The sequence below is a fragment of the Macaca mulatta genome, chromosome 7 (genome assembly GCF_049350105.2).
Source record: "Macaca mulatta isolate MMU2019108-1 chromosome 7, T2T-MMU8v2.0, whole genome shotgun sequence".
Taxonomy (NCBI): Eukaryota; Metazoa; Chordata; class Mammalia; order Primates; family Cercopithecidae; genus Macaca; species Macaca mulatta.
Genome location: NC_133412.1, coordinates 78204211 through 78228440, shown reverse-complemented (window position 1 = coordinate 78228440; position 24230 = coordinate 78204211).

Genomic DNA, 24230 nt, shown 5'->3' with positions numbered 1-24230 from the left:
TCTTCTCTGCCTGTCATTGGGAGGAAAGGGTGTGAAAGTTTGGAACTTCTGCCTTTATTGGCTATGGAAGACGTGTGTGTCTGTGTGTGGGCATGGGCATGTGCATGGTGTGTATGGGGGTGGAGAGTGAGGCAGATGGTTTGGTGATGATGTTATAGACCCTCAGAACTGATGCAAAGGAGAGGAATTCTGTCCAATAAGGGTGCACAGTAAAGGGGCTAGTGAAGCTGTATCTAAACCAGGGGTAAAATGACTAATGGTATCAAGAAGGAATATAGTTAGCCATGCTCAGAAATATAATCATCATGAAAGTAAAATATTTAAAGGCAAGATGCTAATTTAAAATATATATATTAAAGGTGGCAGTGATCTGGGATATTTTCCCAGAGACCCATGGATGGCCAGTGATTGTGGAGAGGTCTTGGAAGCTATTCATGTAGTCAGGATTTAAGCAGCATCTAGGTCAGCATAAGCCCTAGGTATTAGTCGTAGCCCTTGATTGTAAACAACAGAACTTGCTCTGGTTAATTTGAACCAAAATAGATTCACCTGGAAGGATTTAACTTCACTTTGTACAGCAAATAAATGACAGAAATCTGGAAAGCTGGGTTTCAAGTGGTGAGATATATGGACCACTGACTAGGATGATGCTCGATTTGTATAATAAAAATATTTCAAGAGAATTCTGTCTTCAGGTAAAGGCAGAGGACTTTATACCAGATAAACTTTCCCACTGACAATATTAAATTCTTGGCAAAATGCTGAAAATAATTATTTGAAGGCACAGTAGAGTGAGAAAAACCAGGGGCTACTACCCATGAAATAAGGCAAATACCCTAGGCAAAACCCACATTTGTCTGACGTTTTCTTGAAGGCATTCCCAGTTGAAGCAATGTATGGGAGTAGAGCTAAATCAGAATACAGGATTCCTGGCTGGTTGTGGTGGCTCACACTTGTAATCCCAGCACTTTAGGAGGCCGAGGCAGGCCAATCACCTGAGGTCAGGAGTTCAAGACCAGCCTGGCCAAAATATAGTGAAACCCCATCTCTACTAAAAAAATGCAAAAATTAGCTGGGCGTGGTGGCACACGCCTGTAGTCCTAGCTACTTGGGCAGCTGAGTCAGAAGAATCACTGGAACCCAGGAGGTAGAGGTTGCAGTGAGCCAAGATCACGCCACTGCACTCCAGTCTGGGCAACAGAGCAAGTCTCCGTCTAAAAAAAAAAAAAGAAAAAAAAAATCTAGAATTCCTAATGGACTGAGTAGACAGAGTGACTAGAGTGGCTGTAAATTGAGGGGGTGAGTATCCAGGAAAAGAGAGAGTCATCTGAGACAGAATGGGGTTCACCTGGCACTCAAAAATCTGCATAGATCTTTCCTCAAATCCTTAGCTGACACCTACACTGTGAAGACATGGGGCAAGACTCCAAGGAACCCCAGAAGAAAGTCCCAGGGATCTTACTAATCAGATGTTATAGCAACTTCCCAGGGTTGTGGACACACAATTTAGAGTTCAAGTTTTGGCAAGTTAGGGAGGCTCAGCAAACCTTTCTGTTTAAATGCCAGAAGGGCCACACCCTAGGAGTAAGGATCATATGCAAGGACTAAGGACTACTCCTTAGGATGAGGGAAAAAACAAAAAGACCTACCCCCAAAAAACTTAAAATCAAGACTCCACAAGATTGAGGTTATCTGCCTATAATTTAACTTCTTGCTAGAACAAAAATCAATACTCTTCTGAGGAAGACAACAGCATCCAGAATCTCTACAACCTATCATCCACACTGTACAGGATATGATATGACATGAGAAGACACAGGAAAATGGGACCTATAGACAAGAGAAAAACCAGTCAATGGAAGCATACTCACAGCTTGTCCAGGTGGCAGTTTTAGAACGTGAGGACTGTAAAATAATTGTGATGAATACATTGAAAAGTCTGCAGGAAAAGATGGACATGATGGATAAGGAGAAGGCAAATTTCAGGAGAGACATAAAAACTATGAAAAAAAACCAGCTGGAAATCCCAACACTAAAAAATGGAATATACAAAATAGAAGTTTTATTGGATCAGATTAACAGCAGATTAGACAGAATAGAAAAGAAGATGAGTGAATTTGAAGACAGGTCGATGTAAATTATTTAAACAGAAACAGAGAGAGGAAAAAAATGGGAAAAAAAGAATAGGGTTCCAATAACTTTTGAAAGGAATATTAAGGAATGTAGAATATATGTAACTGGTGTCCCAGAAATACAAGGATCATGGAAATACAAGGAAATATAAGGAGCATGGGGTAGGGAAAATAGTTGAAGAAATATTCCCACAATTTTCCAAATTTTATCAAAAACAGCAATTTGTAGATTGAAAAAGTAGAGCAGACCTCAAGGAAGATAAATACTAAGAAAGTCATACACGGTCAATCTAATAAAATCAATAGATTAGAGAAAAAATATTAAAGGCAGTCAGATAAAAAGTCTGAAAAGGCAGCATCCAGGGCATAAGGGTAAGAATAACAGCAGACTTCTCATGAAAACATTCCAGAAGAGAATGACATATTTAAAATCAGAAAGAAGAAAAAACTGTCAATTGAGAATTCCATATCCTGTGGAAAAATTTTTCAAAAATGAAGACAAAATAAATGAAAAAAAAAAAAAGGAGGCAAAATAAAGATAGCAGAGAGATGAAGGCTAAGAGACCTACACTATATGAAACGCTAAAGGAAGTTCTTGAAGTTAAGGAGAAATTATACCAGGTGGAAATTTGGATTTACAGGAGGGAATGAAGAGTACAGGAAGTGGTTAAAATATGGAAAATATAAAATTATTTTAAGAAGTGTTTAAAAGACAATTATTATTATTATTATTTTGAGATGGAGTCTCTCTCTTGTCGCCCAGGCTAGAGTGCAGTGGCACGATCTCGGCTCACTGCAACCTCCGCCTCCTGGGTTCAAGCAATTTTCCTGCCTCAGCCTCCCAAGTAGCTGGGATTACAGGCACATGCCACCACGCCCGGCTAATTTTTGTATTTTTAATAGAGACAGGATTTCACCATGTTGGCCAAGCTGGTCTTGAACCCCTGACCTCAAGTGATCCGGCCCCCTTGGCCTCCCAAAGTGTTGGGATTATAGGCGTGAGCCACTGCACTCGGCCTAAAAAACAATTCTTTAAGGTGAAAATAATAACAATATGTATTGTAGAGGAAAGGAAATATATAGACAGGAAAGAATAAGTACGAAGAAAAATACATGACAACAATAGTACAAAGTTTGGGAGGGGTAAATGGAATTTTAATCTTAAAAAGTTTTTATATATGAAATAGCATAATTCAAGGTAGACTGTGATATGTTAAGGACGCGCATTGTAATCCTAAGGAAACTACTAAAAAATAATGCAACAAGATATAAGGCTTGAATGCCAATGGAGGAGATAGAATGGAATATTATAAAAATCTGACTAACTCAAAAGAGAGTACGGAAAGGAAGAAAAGAGAAGCAAAAGCACAGGCCACAAATAGCAAAAAAATAACAAGAAGATAAACCTACCATATCAATAAATTTGTTAAATGTACATGGATTAATACTCCAATTAAAAGATAGAGATCACCAGAGGAACAACAACAAAAAAAACACAAGACTCATTATATGCCATCTACAAGAAACTCCCTTAGCTCTGAAGACATAGACAGATTGAAGGTAAAAGGATGGAAAAATATGTAAATTGTAAACATTTAGTATAAGAAGACTGATATAAATAAATTAACATTAGACAAATTAAAGGGTACTACAGAGAAAAAGAGAGTCATTTTATAACAATAAAAGAACCAATTTGTCAAGAAGATATAGCAAGTCAAAATGCTTATGCATCAAATAACAATCTACAAAAATACATGAAGCAAAAATTAATGGAACTGCTATGGTGTGAATGCTTGTCTCCTCCAAAACTCAGGTTGAAACTTAATCCCAACAGTAATGATATTAAGAAGGTGGGAAATCTGACTATGATATTTGAGAAGTGAGACCTTTGGGACTCAATTAGGATTAGATATGGTCAAGATGGTGGGCCATTAGTGGCTTTATAGGAGCAAAAGGAGAGACCTGAGCTAGCATGGCTTGGCCGCCTTTCCATGTGATGCCCTGTGCCAGCTTAGATTCTGCAGAGAGTCCCCACCAGCAAGAAGGCCCTCACCAGATGTGCCCCCCTTGACCTCAGCCTTCAGAACTATAAGAAATAAATTCCTTTTCTTTACAAATTACCCCGTCTCAGGTATTCAGTTATAGCAACAGAAAACAGACTAAGACAGGAACTAAAGGGAGAAAATGAAAAATCTACAGTTATAGTTGGAGATTTTAATATTATCTCAACAGTAATTCTTAGAACCAGTAAATAAAATATCAGTAAGTATAAAGAAAACCTGAACAATACTATGAACTAAATTGACCTAACTGACAATTATAGAAAAGACCCACCATCTGTAGAATTATACATTCACATTCTTTTCCAATGGATATGGAATGTTCACTATGCTCAAATACATACTTGGCCATAAAACTAATCTTGATTAATTTTAAGAGATTGAAATAATACAGAGTATATTCTCGAGCATGATGAAATTAAATTAGAAATCAATAATGGTAGGATATTTGGAAAATCCCCAAATATTTGGAAATTAAACAACATACTTCTAAGTAACCCATAGGCCATGGAAGAAATCATAAAGGAAATTAGAAAGTACTTTAAACTAAATGATATTGAAAACATAACATGTAAAATTTCTGGGATGAAGATAAAGCATCATCGCTTGAAATGATCATACTAAAAAAAAAAAAAATGATTTAAAATCAATGCTCTGGCTTCCACCTTAAGGAACTAGAAAAGGCATAAACTAAACCTAAACTTAGAAGTGAAAAGGAAATAGAGCTAGGTGCGATGGCTCATGCCTGTAATCCCAGCTACTCAGGAGGCTGAGGCTGGAGGAGCACTTGAGCCCAGGAAGTTGAGGCTGCAGTGAGCTGTGATCGTGCATGCCACTGTACTGCAGCCCAAGTGACAGAGAGAGAGACCCTGTCTCAAAAAATATATGTATTAAATAAAAAAGAAAAGGAAATATTAGAGATAATAGCAGAAATCAATGAATTAGAAAATAGTCAAAGAAAATGCAGATGACAAAAGAGTGAACTTGAATACAAATGAATAGAAATTCTGTAACCTGAAGTAGAGAGACAAAAATGATTGAATAAAAAGGAGAATAGAGAATCAGGGACCTGTGGGACAACATCAAAAGGTCTAACATCAGTGGAATTGGCATTCCACAAGGAGAGAAAAGACAGCAGAAAAAAAAAGTTTGAAAATATAATGGCAGAGGAATAAATGTACAGATTGAAGATCAGTGAACCCCAAGGATAAATACAAAGAAATCACATTTAGGAAAATTACAGTCAAACTTTTAAAAACCAAAGATAAGGAGAAAATCTTGATAGCAGGCATAGAGAAATGATCCACTACATGCATAGTGACAATGATTCAGATTCCCACTGACTTCTCATCAGTAACCATAGAGGCCAGAAGATAGTGGGAAAACATCTGTAATGAGCTGATTGAGAAAAAAGGTCAATTCGGAATTCTTTCTCCAGTGAAAACATTCTTCAAGAATGAAGGTGAAATAAAAACATTCTCAAATAAAAGAAAATGGAATTCATTGTCAGTAAACCTGCACTACAAGAAATGCTCAGGGCACCTTTTTAGGGTGAAGGGAATTGACATCAGATGGAAATTCAAATCTTTAGGAAGAAATGAAAAGCACTAGAAAGGGTAACTCTCTGTGTAAATGTACAAACCTTCCCACAAAGAAAACTCCAGGTCCAGATGGCTTCACTGGTGAACTCTAACAGGTATTTGAGAAAGAAATATAGCAGTCTTACAAAAACACTTTCAGACAACAGAAGAGGAAGGAACACTTCCCAACTTGTTTATATCAACATGAACAAAGACATTAAAAAGAAAGAAATAAATTACCGATACCTGTCATTAATATAGAATAAATATTAAAAATATCAAATCCTGAGGAAAATATTAGCAAATTGAGCCCAGCAATATATACAAAGAATAATATATCATGACCAAAAGAGGCTTATTTTGAGGAAGCAAGATTGCCTTGAAAGTCAGTCAATTCATCACCTGAACAGAATAAAGGAGAAAAACCATAGGAACAACTCGATAGATGCAGAAAAAGTCAGAGCTGCCCATTTGGGCAGTTGATGTCATCCACAAGAGTGGAAAATCATGGCCCTTCACCTAATTTCCAGATTTATATCAGTTCATAGTTCCAGAGCTCATTGATTGAAGGGAATTGTGACTTTCAGGGAGCACAGTAAGGTTCCCACTTAACTAGAAATTGCAGCTACCATTTGGCAATGTTGGGCTCTTAAAGTCAGTGAAGCCAATAGGAAAAGAAAGGAACTACTGGGTAGGGGATAACCGACTCATTACTATGAGAAACTAGGTTTGCTTGTACATAATGGGAACAAGAAACTGTATGTTAGGAACTGAGAAGATTCACTGGGGGCACATTATGCTGCTGCTTTACCAGTGGACAGTTCTAACAGAGATGATTCTACAGGGTCAAGGGAACCAAGGATTTAGACCCCTTGGGAATGAAAGTCTAGGTCTTCCCACTAGAGAAGCAACACAGCCCAATCAAAATGGTTGCCAGATGAGGGCACTGATGAATAGCAGCTGAAACAACCCCAGGACCAGTTGCAATGGTACAGATGTAACAAGTTTGGCTTGCTAGCTAGCCCTCTGCTGTGGTTTGAATATGTCCCCCAAATTTCATGTCAGAAACAATCTCCAAATTCATATGTTGATGGTATTTGGAGGTGGGGCCTCTAGGAGGTACTTAGGATTAGATAAGGTCATAAGGGTGGGGCCCCCATGATGGGACTGGTGGCTTTATAAGAAGAGAAAGAGAGACCTGAGAAAGAGTGGACATGCTCTTGCCCTCTCACCATGTGATGTCTTCCACCATGTTATGACACAGCTAAAAGGTCCTCACCAGATGCTGATGCCTTCATCTTGGACTGTCCAGCCTCCAGAACTGTGAGTTAAATAAACTTCTTTTCTTTATAAATTATCTGGTTTACGGTATCCTAACAACAGAAAATGAACAAAGCCACCTTCTTTAAGTCTTTTTAGGAGAATGCATATGACACCACCTTGAATACTTGGATTTGCATCTCCTCTTGAAGAGGAATGGAAGATGTCTTTCTCTGATATGAGATCCATATATTACAGATGGCTATGGGTAGATGCGAAGGCCCAAGGGGTGGACTGTACTGGATTCAATTTGTGTGCCACCCCAAGTCCATGTGGCCACATATTCTTCTATCTCAGCCTTGGTCACTTGTCTTGCTTTCCAGTTGAGCAGCCTTAGCAAGAGCTCACACTGTTGTTCCCACTAAAGCCAGACTGTTGTCACTGCTGTTAGCACTGCTACAGATGGAGGATCCTAGCAGGTAGTATTGTATAACCAGGACAGATTGGAAGCTATGCCAGTGCCCTGGACTCCCAGAAATTCGGGCTTCTCTTGAGGTTGCTTGAAAAGACCAGATTACATGTCGTAGAAGAGCAATGGAGTACATACTTTATAGAGTTGACTTTGACCAGTGGGAGCTGGGACTAATAAAGAGGCAGCAAATAATTATTTTTCCATTTATCTTCATGAATGAACAATTAAGAGACGGAACAGATGAACTGTTAAGATCAGAAGATGATCTGCAGGACTGAACAATCAGTTGCACTTTCTCTGAAACAGCCCCTTTTTGTTAAACATCCCACTTTTATTTTCTTTTCCTCTTTCCCTGCCTCGGTCTCTTTTTCCCTCAATAAATGCTCCCCAATAAAGCGTTAGCCTGTGAGTCTCTCCGCTGGGCAGGCTCTGTCCTCCAGGAAACCCAGGTAAAGACAGGTGGTAAGGATGACATCATGTCGTTGATGAGGATGCTGATACAGTTGTGATGAGGTTGGTGAAAGTGGTGGTGGTGATGGAGAATGACAGTACTGAGGTGACAACGAGACAAATGGTGTTGGTAATGACTTATAAATGTTTTATAAGGCTGGTGAAAGTCTGAGAAGTCTAGGGTTATGGTCAATTATGTTCACTCACATTTGGTGTTTTTCTCTGTAGTTCACTCTCCTAGGGAAGGATTATGTATCCCCATCCTTTTGAGTTGAAGCATGACCATGTGACTTACTTTAGCCAGAAAAGCTGTAAAGGCAGTGTGTGCTTTGGCTATGTTCACTTTTCTTCTGCTGTGATGGCAGCTGTCTCTAATGGAGGCTGCTCCTTCCACTCTGTTCTTGGGGCAGAACTATGATTGACCCATGACAGATATTCAGCTTGAGTGGGAATAATCCTTTGTCACTGAAAGTCCAAGAGATTTTGGGAAGTTTGTTACCAGAGCATAATCTAGTGTATCCTGATTTAGAGGAGGGAGAAGAAGTCTGCCTGGGAAATGTGCCTTTGGGATATTAGTGATAAATGGGAAAAATGACTGCCTCAGAAAGTTATATTCTCTTTTGAAAAAAGCTTCTGGATGGAAGTTTTGGGGAGAATCATAGTCCATTTTAATCTGGACCGAAGAGAAATGAGGAAAGCTACCTTCCTGGGTGACAACAGCCATTCAGTTATTCCACACTTGCACGTCTATATTAGTGAGGCTCTTCATGGGCTTAGGAAGTTCTGCTGAGTTCTCAAGGAGTGGATTCATATACTTACTGGCTGCAGTGGAGCGGAAAGGGAGGAAGATGGGGTCGTCAGGCGGGGGAGTGTGGCAGCGAGTCTTTCAATGCCCTTGAATCCTGCTTGACTAATGCAATCAGCTATGTGAGGCAGGAGCCAATTCTCCCCACCTTCCCCCACTAGCCCATAGGGGGTTCCTGCTAATGATTAGCTCAGGCTGATTCTCATTAATGCTCTTTATTTACAGGGAGATGAATCAATTATGGAAAGTATGGTTTTCTTTTCTTAGTCGGTTTTGTGCTTCATTTTCGATCTGCTGGTGTTCCGGGCAGAGTGCAGCGCCCCGACCTTCTCAGGGTGATGAGTCTGGTGAGAAAATGAAGAGGGTGTGTGTATTGGTGGCGGGTGTGAGGGATGGAGGGATACAAGATGGCTTCATTAGGAACAGTCAAGGGGTGGAGACTTGGAGGGGAAGGATCTAATTGAGTGTGCACCCTCCTTCATGTCCCCGCCTTGCCCAGAATATGCAAATCCTGATTAAAACCAGGAGCTGAGAGAGACAGTGTTGTCTCCAGAGGACTGCTGTGATCCTTTGCTAAGAGGAATAAGCACAACTTACACTAGCTTGCAGAGTGTGGGGCTGCCTCCAAGTGTGTGCTCATGCTCCTCGACCTACATTTTCTTTGTCTTTGTAATTTTGTGTGTGTGTGGAGGGGGGGTGAGTGCATGAAATCAGCAAGTATGTGAATATTCCTACAGTCAACACCTATGTACTGAGCACCTACTGTGTTCTACTCTATTAGGGAAATGGCTGGAAAACAGGCAGTCATGACCCTATTTCCTCACAGTCTGGCGAGGAAGACAAGAGTTTGAGCAATTAAAGATGGAATAGTGCATCTAAAAGAGCTTCAGCTGGGGACTTAACCTTGCCAGAATGATTAAGGATTAAAGAGTGTTTAAGACGAGACCTGAGAATGGGTAGCAATAATTAGTGGTAGTGAATGCATTTATGCAAAATATATACTTGTGTGTACGTGTGGACGCACATGTATACACAGGTGCACACAACAGATATACACACGAAGTAAAATTCTAGGTAACTGAGTAAATAAATTAGTCCACAGAGAAAAAAATTTCATATTGCCAAGTTTATCATCCATTAAACACTCAGATGATTTTATTGCCAACAAATTAGATGTTGATTTTTAGAAAATTATATATTCCCCTGCCCTCCTAAGCAGCGTAAGTATCGCTTTCGTCATATTTCAGGGTCGTTCGCTGTGACTCGTGCCTGTACGATGCTTAGAGAGAGTGCTTCCTCAGGATTTATTTGGGGGTATGTAATAATTTTATCCCACTGAGATGGCTTCAGACTGCTTTGCTTTTTGAGTTCTTATGTCTGCTTTTTATAGTTTGCTGTCTCTTTCTGTGCTCTCGGGCTGTCAACTGTCACTTCCTGCAGCTGTCAGTAAGCCTGGCGTTGGCAGGCCTCACCACTATCAGCATCGGCCCCGCCCCCAACACTCACACGCTCAGCAATTCCATTCTGATCAGGTACTGACTCAGTTGGCTTGGCTTATCCAAGCTGTAAAGCAGCGCTCCTTAAAGTGCAGCCCCTAGCCCAGCAGCTGCAGTTCCACCTGGGAACTTGTCAGAAATGCCAGTTCTTGGGCCCCATCCCGGACCTGCTGAATCAGAAACTCTGGGGGTGGGACCATGTATTTAACAAGCTGTCCTGGTGATTCAGATGTCCCTAAAGTTTGATAACCAGTGCTGTAAGGAGGGATAAATAGGGCCCAAGCGAGGGCTGTGTTGCTCTCCTTTGTGCAAGCTGCGTGTGCTTTAGAGCATCAACCCTGCCTATGTTCTGTCCAGTTAAGGAGTCTGTGTTCCTTCCTGGTTCTGGGCTGTGTTCAGTGTGATTGGATTGTTTCAGGATGTAACAATTGTAGGAGGATGAGAAGCTGGGTGTGTGAGTCTGAGTGCCTGCAGAACAAGAGAGAAGGATAGAAAGATAAAGTTGGGGCCCCCAGAGAGAGCTATGGCGTATGCTCAGCTCCCCAGCGCTTAGCTGCTGGAGTTTCTTACATCTTGGTTCCAGAGCCCTGGCCTGAACTCTCCAGCCAGGAGTCCTGGTGGTCTTCAGGTGGCAGAAGGGTCTTCTGATTCCCTCTTGCTCTCCCACACATGAGTAGCTGCCAGGGGCCCAGGCTGAGTGTCAGGAACACCCAGAGAGGCAGCAGCTGCCGGTGACGCTGCCAGAGACTGTCCAAATGGAGTTCTGAGGAGGGACAGCTAGGATATGTGTGGGAGCCTCTGAGATGCATGGATTTGGGTTTGTAAACATGGGCCTGTTAAATTTAGGGTGGGCCACGGGCTTAGGGAGAGCTCCGTAGCATCTTTTGGCAACGGCTGAACATTTTGAGTGGTTTTAAAACATTGCTTATTCCTTATATAGTAGGAGGCCTGTTTTAGCACAGCTTGTCGTCAAAGGGGAGGAGAGAGGAGGGCGTTGGCACTGGGTGAACACCCATTGTGTGCCAGGTACTTTGCATAAATCTCGTTTTGTCTCTACATCCTTCTTCAGGGGCTGGGGCTTATTAGCTCTGCTTTACAGACGAGGACAGCTACCAGGAGCAAAGGTTTGGGCCCAAGAGTTGTCAATCATAGTGAGTCCTGCGTGACCCCAGCACTGATATGGGGAATGTGTTTTGTGATTATCCAAGACTGTGTAACTGGCAGATGACATGGTAGTACTGAAGGCCCTCCGCCCACAGTGGGAGCACATGGTCGCACTCCTGACACAAGCCTCCAAAGCTGGGCTAAAGTTCCTTTACGATTGACTTGCTCAGTCTGCCTACATCAGTATTTGCTAGAGAGAGAGAGAGACAAAGAAAGAGTATGCCAAACATGAATCCTGTGAGATGCTCCTCAAATTCAAGGTCCCACTGGCCAAATCAGTTTGGGAATTGTCATAAAGTTATCTATATTCCACTCTTGGAGGTCATGATTCAAATTGTATCAGGCAGAGTTCAACTAGAGCCACAGAACCAGTAGGAAATACATATTAAGAGATTTATTGCAAGGCATTGGTTTATGTAATTGTGGGGGCTGGCCAGGCAAGTCTGAAGTCCCAAGGTCAGACTGGAATTCTAGATCATGGGGTGAAGCTGAAGTCCGAAGGCAGAATTTCTTCTTCAGGGAAACCTCAGCTCTGCTCCTAAGGTCTTCAGACTGATTAAATCAAGCCAACCCAGATGATCCAGGATAATCTCGCTTATGTAAAGTCACCCTTCCCAGGGGAGCGGGGTTTATTAGCTCTGTCTAATAAGATAGGGCTTCTTAGTCCCTCTGGGGGACAGATTATCTAGGATAATCTCCCTTATGTAAAGTCAACTGATTATGAATTTTAATCACATCTACAAAATACCTTCATGACAACACCTAGATTTGTGTTTATAGTTGACATCTAGCTGGGTGAGGTGGCTCACAGCTGTAATCCCAGCACTTTGGGAGGCGGAGGCAGGAGGACTGCTTGAGGCCAGGAGTTTGAGGCCTTAAGCCTGGGTGACAGAGCGAGACCCTGTCTCTAAAACAAACAAACAAACAAACAAACAAATAAAGTTGACATCTAGAACTGACCGTCACACAAACACACTGAGAAGTCCTCCACTAAAGACATCTTGGTTTTGCAGAATCTGTTGTTTCCCAAAGTTGTTTGAATAATTCCCCACCCCCATTCCCCATTCCCCACAATAGCCATTTCTACCCAATATTCCACAGGCTACCTTGCAGATTGCTGCCCCAGTTGTCTGGCCCTTCCTGAGAGATGCTGCACAGCAGGAAGCCCAGGGCCGAGTCAGCTCAGTCTACAGGGGCTCTAGGGCAGGGTTTGTCCACTTTGGCCCTATCGACGTTTTGGGTCAATTAATTCTTTATTGTGGGGCTGTCCTGTGCACTGTAGGATGCTTCCCAGCATTCCTGGCCCCTACGCACTAGATGCCAGTAGCGTCTCTTCCTCCCGAGCTGGGACAACCTAAAATGTCAAATGTTTCCTGGGGGACAGCATTGCTCTGGTTGAGAACTATTAGTGTAGAATAAGTTAGGAGACAACAAAGGGCTTTACTGGCCCGGCAGCCTGAGTTTGAATCGCAACTCTGTGTTACTTTTACTTCCATCCTGCCATGTTCCAAAAGGATCTGAGCCCTTAAGTCTGTTATTTAATAGCTCTATGGGGAAGTTAATTCTACTTTTGTGAACCTCAGTTTTCACTTCTGTAAAATGGGAATCATGACAAGACTTATCTTGCTGATTATTGAGGGATTCACTGAAGTAGAGTGTGTAGGGTACCCGAATCACAGTGGTTATTCCATATATGTTTGTTCCTTAGCCTTCCAAAAGAGAAACTGAGTTTCACAATTAGGTTTTCACGGGCATCCTAAAATAGTGGAGTTGGAAGGATCTTGGCCGTCACCTGGTCCATTTTCTAGATAAGAAGTCCAGCCTGGCACCTGCCAGAGGTTCCAGAGCTCCAGGCTGTGATATTTCTCAACCCAGAGCTGTGAAACTTCCCAGGTATAAAATACCTGAGGGCCCTGGATAAGAATAGCCCAGGGGTCCTCCACAGTTCCTGCTGTTGCTGAGTCTGGAGAGAAGCGCTTAGGCATGGACAAGCTCTAAGGACCCTCGGAGGGCTCAACACAGTCCTGGAGCTCCTCTCTAGGCCACCTCTGCAGCTGCTCAGGTCCTCCCCTTCCCGCAGGCTGTGGTGCAGAGATTTATGAATGGCACACCCTTGAACATAAGGTTGGGCCTTGCCAGGAGGTTTATTAATGGGCTTTCATCTAGCACTTTAGTTCTGCGAGCTCGATCTGTTCTCCTGGTCCGTGGCCGGATGTAGGGAGGTACACCACATCAGCAAAATTTTCCTCTTGGCTTGGTGGCTGGGACTTGGCAGAGTGGAGTGATCTAGATGCTATCCTTCTAAGCTCCACTGGGATTAGAACCCACAGGCCTCGTTTCTCCTCTCTTGGCTATCTCTCAGCCTACTGGGCTGTCTCCCTTGGAGGGGAACATCTAGTTTGTTGTCATCTTCTGCAGTGAGAATGGTGGCCGCTGTCTCAGGCCATGGTGGGATGCTGAGAATACCGGTCTTGGGTCAGAAGCTATGGACTATTGGGCATTGCTGCCTACCAACTGGATGACCCGAGAGAGACATTGTGCCTCTCAGGACCTCAGTGTCTTCATCTGTAAAATGGCATAATAACAGAACCCTAATAGGATGGTTGTGAGTATTCACAGACTTACTTCAGAGAGGCTTAGTAGGGGCTTCCTCTGTCCTTTCTCCCTGGCCCAGCACCTGGCCTTGCACTGGATTAGGCCCCCCTCATTGTGTGGAGGGCATGAATTGCCATGGGTGCAGAGCCCTCAAGGGTGGAAGCTGGGCCACTCAGTCACCCCAGAGGGTGCAACTTCAGAGGGCTCCTGCTTCATCCTTCTGAAGGACATCACCACCCCAGCTAGGGAGAGCTTAAGGAGGGACCTCCTCACCTGTCCCTTCACACCTTGGATGCATTCAGATGTACCCAAAGCCGGGAGAGGGGCTGAGGAAGGACAGGTTCTTAGCATTGCATCTGTTGGCATTTCTAGGCTGTTAATCACTTACCAGAGCTTCCTCTTCCCAAACAATGGTCTAAAGTGGCTGCCTCAGCATCTCCTGAGTGGCTTGTGAAAATACTGATTGTGGGGGCCTACCCCAGACCCATGGGAGCAGAACTGTCAGGGAAAAGGCCCAGACACTGGCTTATAAAAAGATCCCTAGCTGCTTCTGATGCATGGACAGGCCTGGGAAAGGCTGTCTGGGCGTCTGTCTACCCACACCTGTTCTGTGTGGACCCCACAGGGCTAAAAAGCCTGTTTGGCTGTCAATCTCATTAGTTCTGTGGGGAAGCAGGGCCTGCTCCCTTTGAAGGATGAGGGCCAAGTCCTGAGGGACAAAGCACACCTTCCTCCACAATGACACAGGGCCTGGGAGGTCTTCTTGCTCCACTTTTGGCAATCTTGCCAGGATAGCAGGAGGCTGTGCGTCAGAGCTCTGGGTATCCATTTCCTGCATTTTTTATTTAGATGGGAAGGCTGGCCTAGAATGGCTCTGAAGTCCCCTCCAGCTCTAACATACTGTGCTTTCAGGAAAGGATCTCCAGAAACTGGAGGAGCAGCCTCTTCTCTCTACCCTGTAGCCGAGCTCTTGGTGGTGGAGATTTGCCAACCCTAGAGGGCACGGTAGAGCTGCAGAGTGGTCGTCCCTGTGGCTACATCCAGCCCTAAACTTCCAGGATGTGCCTGGTGGGCTTGAGCCAAGATGTGAGCCGAGCTACCTCCTTGCCAAATTCCCTGTTCCTCACCATACATTGCCCTGCCCACCTCCGAAAACCATGGCGAGCTGCTGAGCAGTTGTGAGACTAAGTAAGATATACTAGGCCATAAGTGAGGTAGACTTGTCTAGAACCCCTTTGCTACCCTGTGCATGGCAGACTGCACCTGCTTTTCCTGTGCCATTTCTTCTCTTTTCTTTTTTCTTTTTTTTTTTTCAGATGGAGTCTCACTCTGTTGCCCAGGCTGGAGTGCAGTGGTGCGATCTTGGCTCACTGCAACCTCTGTCTCCTGGGTTCTCAAGCAATTCTCCTGCCTCAGCTTCCTGAGTAGCTGGGATTACAGGCATCCACCACCACCACACCTGGCTAATTTTTGTACCTTTAGTAGAGACAGGGTTTCGCCATGTTGGCCAGGCTGGTCTCCAACTTTTGAACTCAGTTGATCCACCAGCCTCAGCCTCCCAAAGTGCTGGGATTACAGCCCGGCTGCCATTTCTTCATTCAGCAAACATTAGTCAAGCACCCACTCTGGAGACATAAAAGTCACAGTCTATGAGCCTCAAGAAGCTACAGGCTGGAGGGGAAGAAGACAGACACACAAGTCAAAAGCAGTTTTGCAATATTACAGGCTACCTAATGAACAAATATGCACCTGGGGCTCCAGGTGCCTTTCTGGAGATGCAGCTGGGGACGGAGGCAGGACCAATTCCAGGCTTCTCTGCCAAGGAGATGAACTTAACTTTGAGGTCTGTGCCTCTACACCCCACACCCAGCTGTTCCTGGTCCTTTGGAGACCTCTAGTCGGCCACTTCCAGGTTCCAACTTAGAGGTATAGAATCCTGGATGCTTTATCATGGGAGGCTAGAGCTGTCCTCCTGGGCTGCCCTCCTCTCTCAGGCCCCTAGCGAGCAGCTGCTGCATTAGCTGGAAACTCCTCTGCCCTGATGAAGATGAGCAATCGCACCTCCTCCCTCATTAACCTAACACAATCCCAGCCTTTGAGGGGCCCCTGGGGGGAATGAACACAAAGGAGCCCGGCAGTTTAAAAGCCCTATAATTGCACTGCTGGTTTCTAGCACCACTCTGGGCTTCCCAAGTTAAAGAAAGTTTACAAGGCCCCGGAAATAGCTCAGGTGCCAGCAGGCTCTGGAGAAGCAGGCTAGGGAAGCAGAGGGAGGGGGAGGAGGAACAGGAAAAGGAAGGGAAGGAGGAGGAGGGGGAGGAGGAGTAGCTAACATGGGCTGGCCACAGGGCTAGGCAGCAAAAGGGGGAACAAATTAGACATATTCCTGCCCTTGGGTGGCTTACACCTCTGCAGGGGAATTAAGTCAAGATTACAATGCCTACGAATCAGAACAGTAGGGGGCAAGGCAGGTAGGAGGGTTTAGAGAGATGTGAGAGGCTTTGGAAAGTGTGTGGGGAAGTAGAAAGACTTCAGGGGCAGATGGACTCTGAACCCCAGCATTCCTACCAGTGGGTGTGATATTCTGAGGCAAGTCAGAGAAGCTCTCTGAAACTTAAATTTTCTACATTAGAAAATTGGGATAATCCTACTGATACAGGAGGAAGGCAGGGAAGTGCTGGGAGGAGAAGGGTGTAGTCCCTGGCTAGGGCTCCACTCCCGGGCCTGGGCCCACGGACCTAGGTGAGGACAAGCATTTCTGCTTTTGTGGTCAAATGTTACATTTTCCAAGAACACCCTGGCCGGCCACACCCCCATCCTGTGCCTATAAAAACCCCGAGACCCTAGTGGGCAGAGGCGCAAGTGGCTGGACGTCAAGAGGAACACTCTGGAGGAAGAGCACACCAACAGGCACTGGCAGATGCAGGCAGGCCATTGACTGGTGGAACAACATGGAGTTTGGCTGGGGCGGTCAGAGGAGAGTCCGGCTGCTATGCAGCCTGACTCAAGGGGAAACCTCTTCCCACTCCAACCCCCTTCTAACTCCCCATCCATCTGCCTGCCGAGAGCTACTTCCATTCAATAAAACCTTACACTCATTCTCCAAGCCCATGCGTGATCTGATTTTTCTGTTACACTAAGGCAAGAACCTGGGATACAGAAAGCCCTCTGTCCTTGCAATAAGGCAGAGGATCTAATTGAGCTGATTAACACAAGCTGCCTGCGGATGGCTAAACTGAAAGAGCACACTATAACACACACCCACTGGGGCCTCAGGAGCTGTAAATATTCACCCCTAGATGCTGCTGTGGTATCAAAGCCTGTGCTCCCCACAACCGGCCTGTCTGCCTGCTCCCCTTAGGGATATGAGCAGTGGGGCACCAAAGTGAGCCACACCCCAGTGGCATGCCCTGTGAGGAAGATAAGGAAACTTTTTCCATTTCACAACTCACCTAATAAAGCTCAAGTGGTGACTAAGTCAGGAAATAGAAGTACAAGATCTTGTGTGGAGTAGGAATTTAACTAACAGCAGCCATTGCTGTTATTATTTAGAGCAGGGATTGGCAAAATATGACCCTTGGGCCAAATCTGTTCCACTGCTTGTTTTTGTACAGTCTGTGAGCTAAAAAGGATTGCTGCATTTTTAAATGTTTTAGAAAGAAACAAAAGAAGAATACTATTTCATGACACATGAGCATTGTATGAAATTCAAATTTCCATGTCCATAAATAAAAGTTTTACTGGAACACACCATGCTCATTTGTTTACATGTTGTCTATGGTTTATTTTGTTCCACAACTGCAGAGTTGAGAAGTTAGTTGTGACAGAGACCATATGGCCCAGAAGGCCTAAATCATGTACCGTGTGGACCTTTACAGAAAAAGTTTGCCAAGCTTGGTTTAGAGGCAGAAAGGAGAGATTGAAGTGGGCATTGAGTACAATTTGTCTTGAGTCTGGCCTTGGGTGCTGGATAAGCTTACCATGAGTCACCTCAGATGGAGGGGCTGGGAGTAGTGTAGGTCTTTGGTGTGTAGGATGGAGTGGGGAGAGATTACCGAAGACAGAGTGAGCCCCAGAAGCAAAGAACTTAAGGGAAAGAATGGCTTCCATTGTGAAGAAATCTCCCTTTTCTCTAGCAGAATCAGGACAGGTGGGAGGCTGGACTCTCTTCAGGAATACCCCCAAAATAAGGGTTGTATGTTTCAGGGATGGAACGTTCCTGGGTTTGGGTCCCTGAGCCAGTTTCCTGGGAAGCATGACAATATCCTCTTTGCAAGACCCAAATAGTAGATAGAAATAGGGCCAAAGAAACATGACAGGAAAACAGGCATGAGTCTCTCTGGATTAGGTCCCCAGAAGTTGTGGCAGCAGTCTGTCTGCTATGCAGCCACCTCCCATTTTTCTCCTGCTAAACAGTGACAGCTGCTGATCCAGCCCTTCTCTACTAACCTCAAGGCTCTGGGTTTACTCATGGACCTGACTCTGCAGAGGACACCCTAATTCCAAACTCGAGGGGAATAAATAGCCTGCTGTGAAGTCCCCCAACATCCCTCCGCCCCTCCTCAGCCTTTCTTCATTTCCTGGGCTTTCCTCCTCGTACCTGTGAGGAAGAAGTGTCTCTTTCTCTGCTCAGTCCAAACTTGCCACCGTGCTTTGATCTCATCCCTTCTTGGCTCCTCCAGGCTCTTGCTCCGTTGATTATACCTCTTTATTGTGTTCTCAGTCTTGTGTCCACTGGCACTTTTCCCTGCCTCCTCTTGTTGGGAAGGTGACTAATATTTAATGAGCTCCTATTATGTACCAGCAGTCTGCGAGGTGACTGTATATGCTGTTTCATTTGATTCTGACAAGAGCCTTGAGGCAGTGTATTAGTCAGGACTTTCAGTTGCCACTGAAAGAAACCCAACTCAAACTAGCACAAACTAAAGAGGAAGCTTATTGGCTCAGTCATTGGGAAGTTCAAGGATGAACATCAGACACGTCTAGATCCGGGTCCTTAAAGAATGTCCTGAGGAATTTCCCTGTTTCTCACTTCTGTCTTCTTTTGTGTTGGCTTCATTCTCAGATGGGCATAACTCATGTGGTGATAAAGGTGGCCATCAGCAGCTCTAGACTAATATTCTGCCTTTGTAGAAATTCCCAAGCTAAGAGAGGTTTAGCAGAAATCCAGGGCTGACTCTCATTGGCTTGGCCTGGGTCACATGACCTTTCCTGAACCAAAAACTGTGGCCAGAGGGTTGTAGTACTGTCACTGGCCAATCCAGGGTTAGCTGCCCACTTTTGGCAAGGAGGGCATCAGCCCTAGAAAACCATATGGACTGGATGTGAGAATGACATGGGCTCCTCAAAGGAAAATCATGGTGGTGACACCAGATGATGGCAGCATCATTGCTGGGTAGGCAAGAATGACAGCTGTCTATTAGAGATAGATCTTATCATCCTCATATTACAGATAAAGAAGTTGAACCTAGAAGAGGTTGGTACATACCAGGTTCCATAGCTAACACTCAGTAGAGATGCAATTTCTACCCAAGTTGGGCTCATTTTATTTATTTATTTATTTTTAGACAGTCTTGTTCGGTTGCCCAGGCTGGAGTGCAGTGGCCCAATCTTGGTTCACTGCAACCTCCACCTCCTGGGTTCACATGATTCTCCCACCATAGCTCCCGAGTAGCTGGGACTACAGGAGCCCACCACCACGCCCAGCTAATTTTTGTAGTTTTAGTAGAGATGGGGTTTCGCTATGTTGGCCAGGCTGGTCTCGAACTCCTGGCCTCAAGTAATCTGCCTACCTCAGCCTTCCAAAGTGCTGGAATTACATGCATGAGCCCAGTTGGGCTCATTTTGTATTCTATTTGGTTTCTAGGCTTGCCAAGGCACTGCAGCAAGCTTCAACTTGGTCAGTGGATAGAAGAGAACAGAGAAGGGAATGGCAAGAAAGAAAGCACGGTTTTCAGAAAGAGCCAATGAGAGAAAAGCCAATGACTGAGTGAACCTCAGGTGGTCCCCAGTGGCTGAGCAGAGGTGCTGGGAATCAAAGAATCTCCAAGGTAGACATCTATACTGCAGAGACCTGGCCTCTCTGTCTGCTCCAAGGGACACTTATCATGTCCAAGGCTTGTTCCAATCAATCTTCATGTCCGGCAAAGGCATTGTAGCACACCTAAGACAACTGGGCTCCGAGGTCAGTGCTGTGAACACACACAAGCTCTGGTGCTTCCCAGAATGACTTCAGAAAGCAGAGGAGTCCTATGACCCCAGGGATGAACCCCCATATTGGGATGAGCTGGCCAAACACCACCTGACCAGATATTTCAGTTCTGTATCCACCTGCAACCTTGCAAAGGAGAGGGACCCTCTGAACAAGACCACGAGGATTAGGAGAATTTGCCTGCAGGAAGCAGTTTTCTGCTGCTCTAGAAGATACTGGGCTGGAACCGTTTTCTGGAAAATTTGGGAATAGCTCTGTTAGTATACTCATACAGTGGGAGGGAACACACACACACACACACACACACACACACACACACACATTTTGGAGCATTTTATCTGAGGTCTCCAGACCATAATAAGGAGAAATAAATGCATGCTCTGGAGAAGGCTGAGTAGGGGGTGCTGGGGTTAGAGAGACAGGGCAGACACAGGGCACCAGGAGGGGCAGCTGAGGAGGGATAAGAATGTAGACCCAGAAAGGAAAGATTTGAGACCACCTCATGGTTCTGCTACTGATCCTCCTGAGAGGCAGAGATGGGGACTGAACTCAGCATCAGACCCAAAGAGAAAGTGGCAGGTTGACTTTGAGGACACTGCAGAAATGTTGTGTAAGAGCTCTGCTTTCCTCCCACACCTCAGCCCCACCCAGCTCTTCTGTGCTTCCAACCTGAGCTCCTGGAGGCTGAGGAGAAATGAGTTGAACATTCGTAAGTACAGAATGTCTTAGACTTAGAACCTGTGGGGACCGGCCGAGTGTAGTGGCTCATGCCTGTAATCCCAGCACTTTGAGATGATGAGATAGGCAGATCACGAGGACAGGAGTTTGAGACCATCCTGGCCAACATGGTGAAATTCCATCTCTACTGAAAATACAAAAAATAGCTGGGTGTGGTGGCGGGCGCCTGTAGTTCCAGCTACTCAGGAGGCTGAGGCAGGAGAATTGCTTGAACCTGGAAGGCAGAGGTTGCAGTGAGCCTAGGTTGTGCCATTGTACTTCAGCCTGGGCAACAAAGCAAGACTCCATCTCAAACAAAACAAAACAAAACAAAACAAAACAAAACAAAACAAAACAAAAAAAACCAACCTGTGGGGACGTCAAAAGCCAACTTGGCCTATCCTAGTGAAAAAGTACCCTTGATAGTGCTTCATCCTTAGAAAATGTCCTCCTTCTATCACACCCAAATTTGCCTCCCAGTAACTCCTAAAGTAAAGAATGGTCCCAGCTCTGGCCAGTTAGCATCATGTTGGACCAGTTCATGCCCCTTTCTCAGTTAGGGTTGATCCAGGAAGTGTCAGTGACGCCATGTGGTCCAAAAGGCAATACTCTCCATGCGCGTGTGCATGGGCTCTGCACGTGTCGGGGTGGTGACGTGTATTGTTGTGCGCTCAGACAACCCAACTGGTGAGTAAATGAGCGGCTATATTTATCTCCGCCTCCCAGGCCCAGGAGCTCCCGCGCTGCGCCAGCAAAGGGAAAAACAAGCACACGGGGAGATGCCTCACATTATTGTGACAAGTAATTAGGGGATGTGAGATGTTCAGATGTGAGATTTTATTAGACAAATGCTGCTTATAAACCCCACACAACAAACATTCCTGTGGAGTTGCTTCTGGTCCTGGGATTCTGCTACTGAAAGAATTTCAGCTCCTCAGAGCCCAGGGGCAATCCTGGTGCCTCTGCATGGCAGGTTGTGTTTGGGAAGGATGAGGGTAGTGCTAAGTTTGCAGGGGAAGATCTGGTTGAATCTCTAACTGTATGACCTTAGGCAAGTCAACTTACTTTGTTAGGCAGAACATTGAATGTCTACTACTGCCAGGAGCTGGAATAGGCCCAAAGATCAATGTTGAACAAGACCTCCCCCTTGAGTTGCTCATCATCCACAAAAAAGACAGATCCCAGTACAAGAGTATTTGAAATAAAAATTGTAGCATCATAGAGCCAAGATCAGCAAGCTTTTCTGTTATGTCGAGGACCAGAGAGTAAATGTTTTAAACTTTGTGGGTCATGCAGTCTCTGTTGCAACTATTCAACTCTGTAGTAGTGCAAAAGCAGCCATGGACAATGCCTAAGGGAATATGCATGGCTGTATTCTGATAAAACGATATATGGATGCTAAAATGTGAATTTCACATAATCTTCACATGACATGGCATATTATTATTTTGATTATTTTCAAATACCTAAAAATGTCGAAACCATTCTTGACTCATAGTCTGTAGAAAAACAGATGGTAGGTTGGATTTGGCCTGTGGGCCATAGGTTGCAGGCCCCTGGCATAGAGAAAAAAACAATGGTGTCTACTAGGGAGCCAGGGAAGGCTTTGCTGAGGAGGTGGCATGGATCTGGGTCTCGAGTATTCAAGGGTTTCACTTGGAGCCAGTGCTGGTGAAAGGAGGGATGTGTCTTCTAAGCAGATGGAATTGCAGTTGCTTGGGCATGGAGGCATAAGCAGGGTATCTGGGGGATGGTGGGGAGTTTGGAGTGATTGGATTATAGGTGCAATGTGGAAGATGTTTGGGCTGGAGAGCAGGTTAGGGTGGGAATGAGAAGCCTTTATAAGCCATGAAAAGGAGTTGAGCACATTCTGGGGGCTGGAATGGCAGTTTCTTAACTTTTCAGGCTTTTCAGGAGGCTTCACCTGGTCATGGCAAAGAGGATCAGGGAGAGGTTGTCCCCACAGACTGGGAGGATGACATGAGAGCCTGATGCAGGCAGTGCAGTGGGGACAGGAGACAGAAAACACAGGCAGCAGAGAGGAGGAGAAGCCATCTCTAAGGCCATAGATTCCCAATGGAGAGCTGTTTATGGACTAGGCACCCCATTATGTGCTTTCCCTGTGATGACCAGTGGGTATCTAATAATGCATCTGAATAAGGGGAGAGGGCCTGTTATGTTCCAGGCACTAGGCTAGGAGTGTGAAAGTTGATTATACAAACTGGGTCATTCTTGTCATACTCAACCAAATCAGAGTCAGGAGTCAGGGGGAAAAAGTACTTGGTGCATGGAACACTGGCTCCAAGAATTAAATTTTCCACAAGTGCCACTGCTGAAATGGCCTGCTGAGACCCTAAGGCCAGTTTTCCCTAGTAACCGCTGAAACAACCTGCCGTGACTCTAAGACTGGTTTTACCTACCACAATCACTCACCAATCAGAGCTTGCCAGCTCCCAAAAGCTTCTCTAGTGCCAATGAGCTTTCTTTCAAAACAATGCATAACATTTATCTTTCTAATAAAACTCTCAACCTTCTCTTTGTTCTCCGGACATACTGGAGACCACCCGGTCTGTGTGTATGCCCTAAATTGCAATTCTTGCTTCCCAAAACAAAATATTTCTACTTTAGAGATTTGTCTCTATACTTTATTTGACTTCAATGGGAATACGTTTATATACATTATCTCATTTAATCCCACCACTATCCTACAAAGGGAGTTTATGATTCTCAGTTTACAGATGAGAAAGCCAAGGCCCAGAAAGATTGAGCAATTTGCCCAGGCTGCACAGTTAGTAAGTGACAAAGAGGAGCTCTGATCTTGGGTTAATTATTCTCAACTCTAATCTCTTTCAACCTGATGCCCTGCTGGGGGCAGTTTGTCAGTGTGTGGAGGGGGGGCCCTAAGCCAGAAAGGACATTCTTGTGGCCACCTGGAGGCTGCAGAGGATGGCACAGCAAGCCATGGGAGGTGGAGGGAAAGGGGTGGGAATTGGATTTGACTCCAGAGCAAGGAATTAAGGGTGTGGCTGAGAGACTCTAGCAAACAATGTCGCTGCCTTTGTATGGTCTTTTTTTCCAAAGCGCCTGCCTGGTTGGGAGGTTGCAGCAGGTCCTTGGGAGTGATTCCAGTCACCCTGCATACAGAGTTGTCCTCCCACAAAAGGAGCCTCCCTGACTCCTGCCAAGGCACCTTCCCAAAACCATTAATCTGATTCCACCCCTCTACTGCTTAAAAGTGCCCAACATTTTGTGAGTCAACAGAGTCTCCAGATCACAGCCACAACCTGG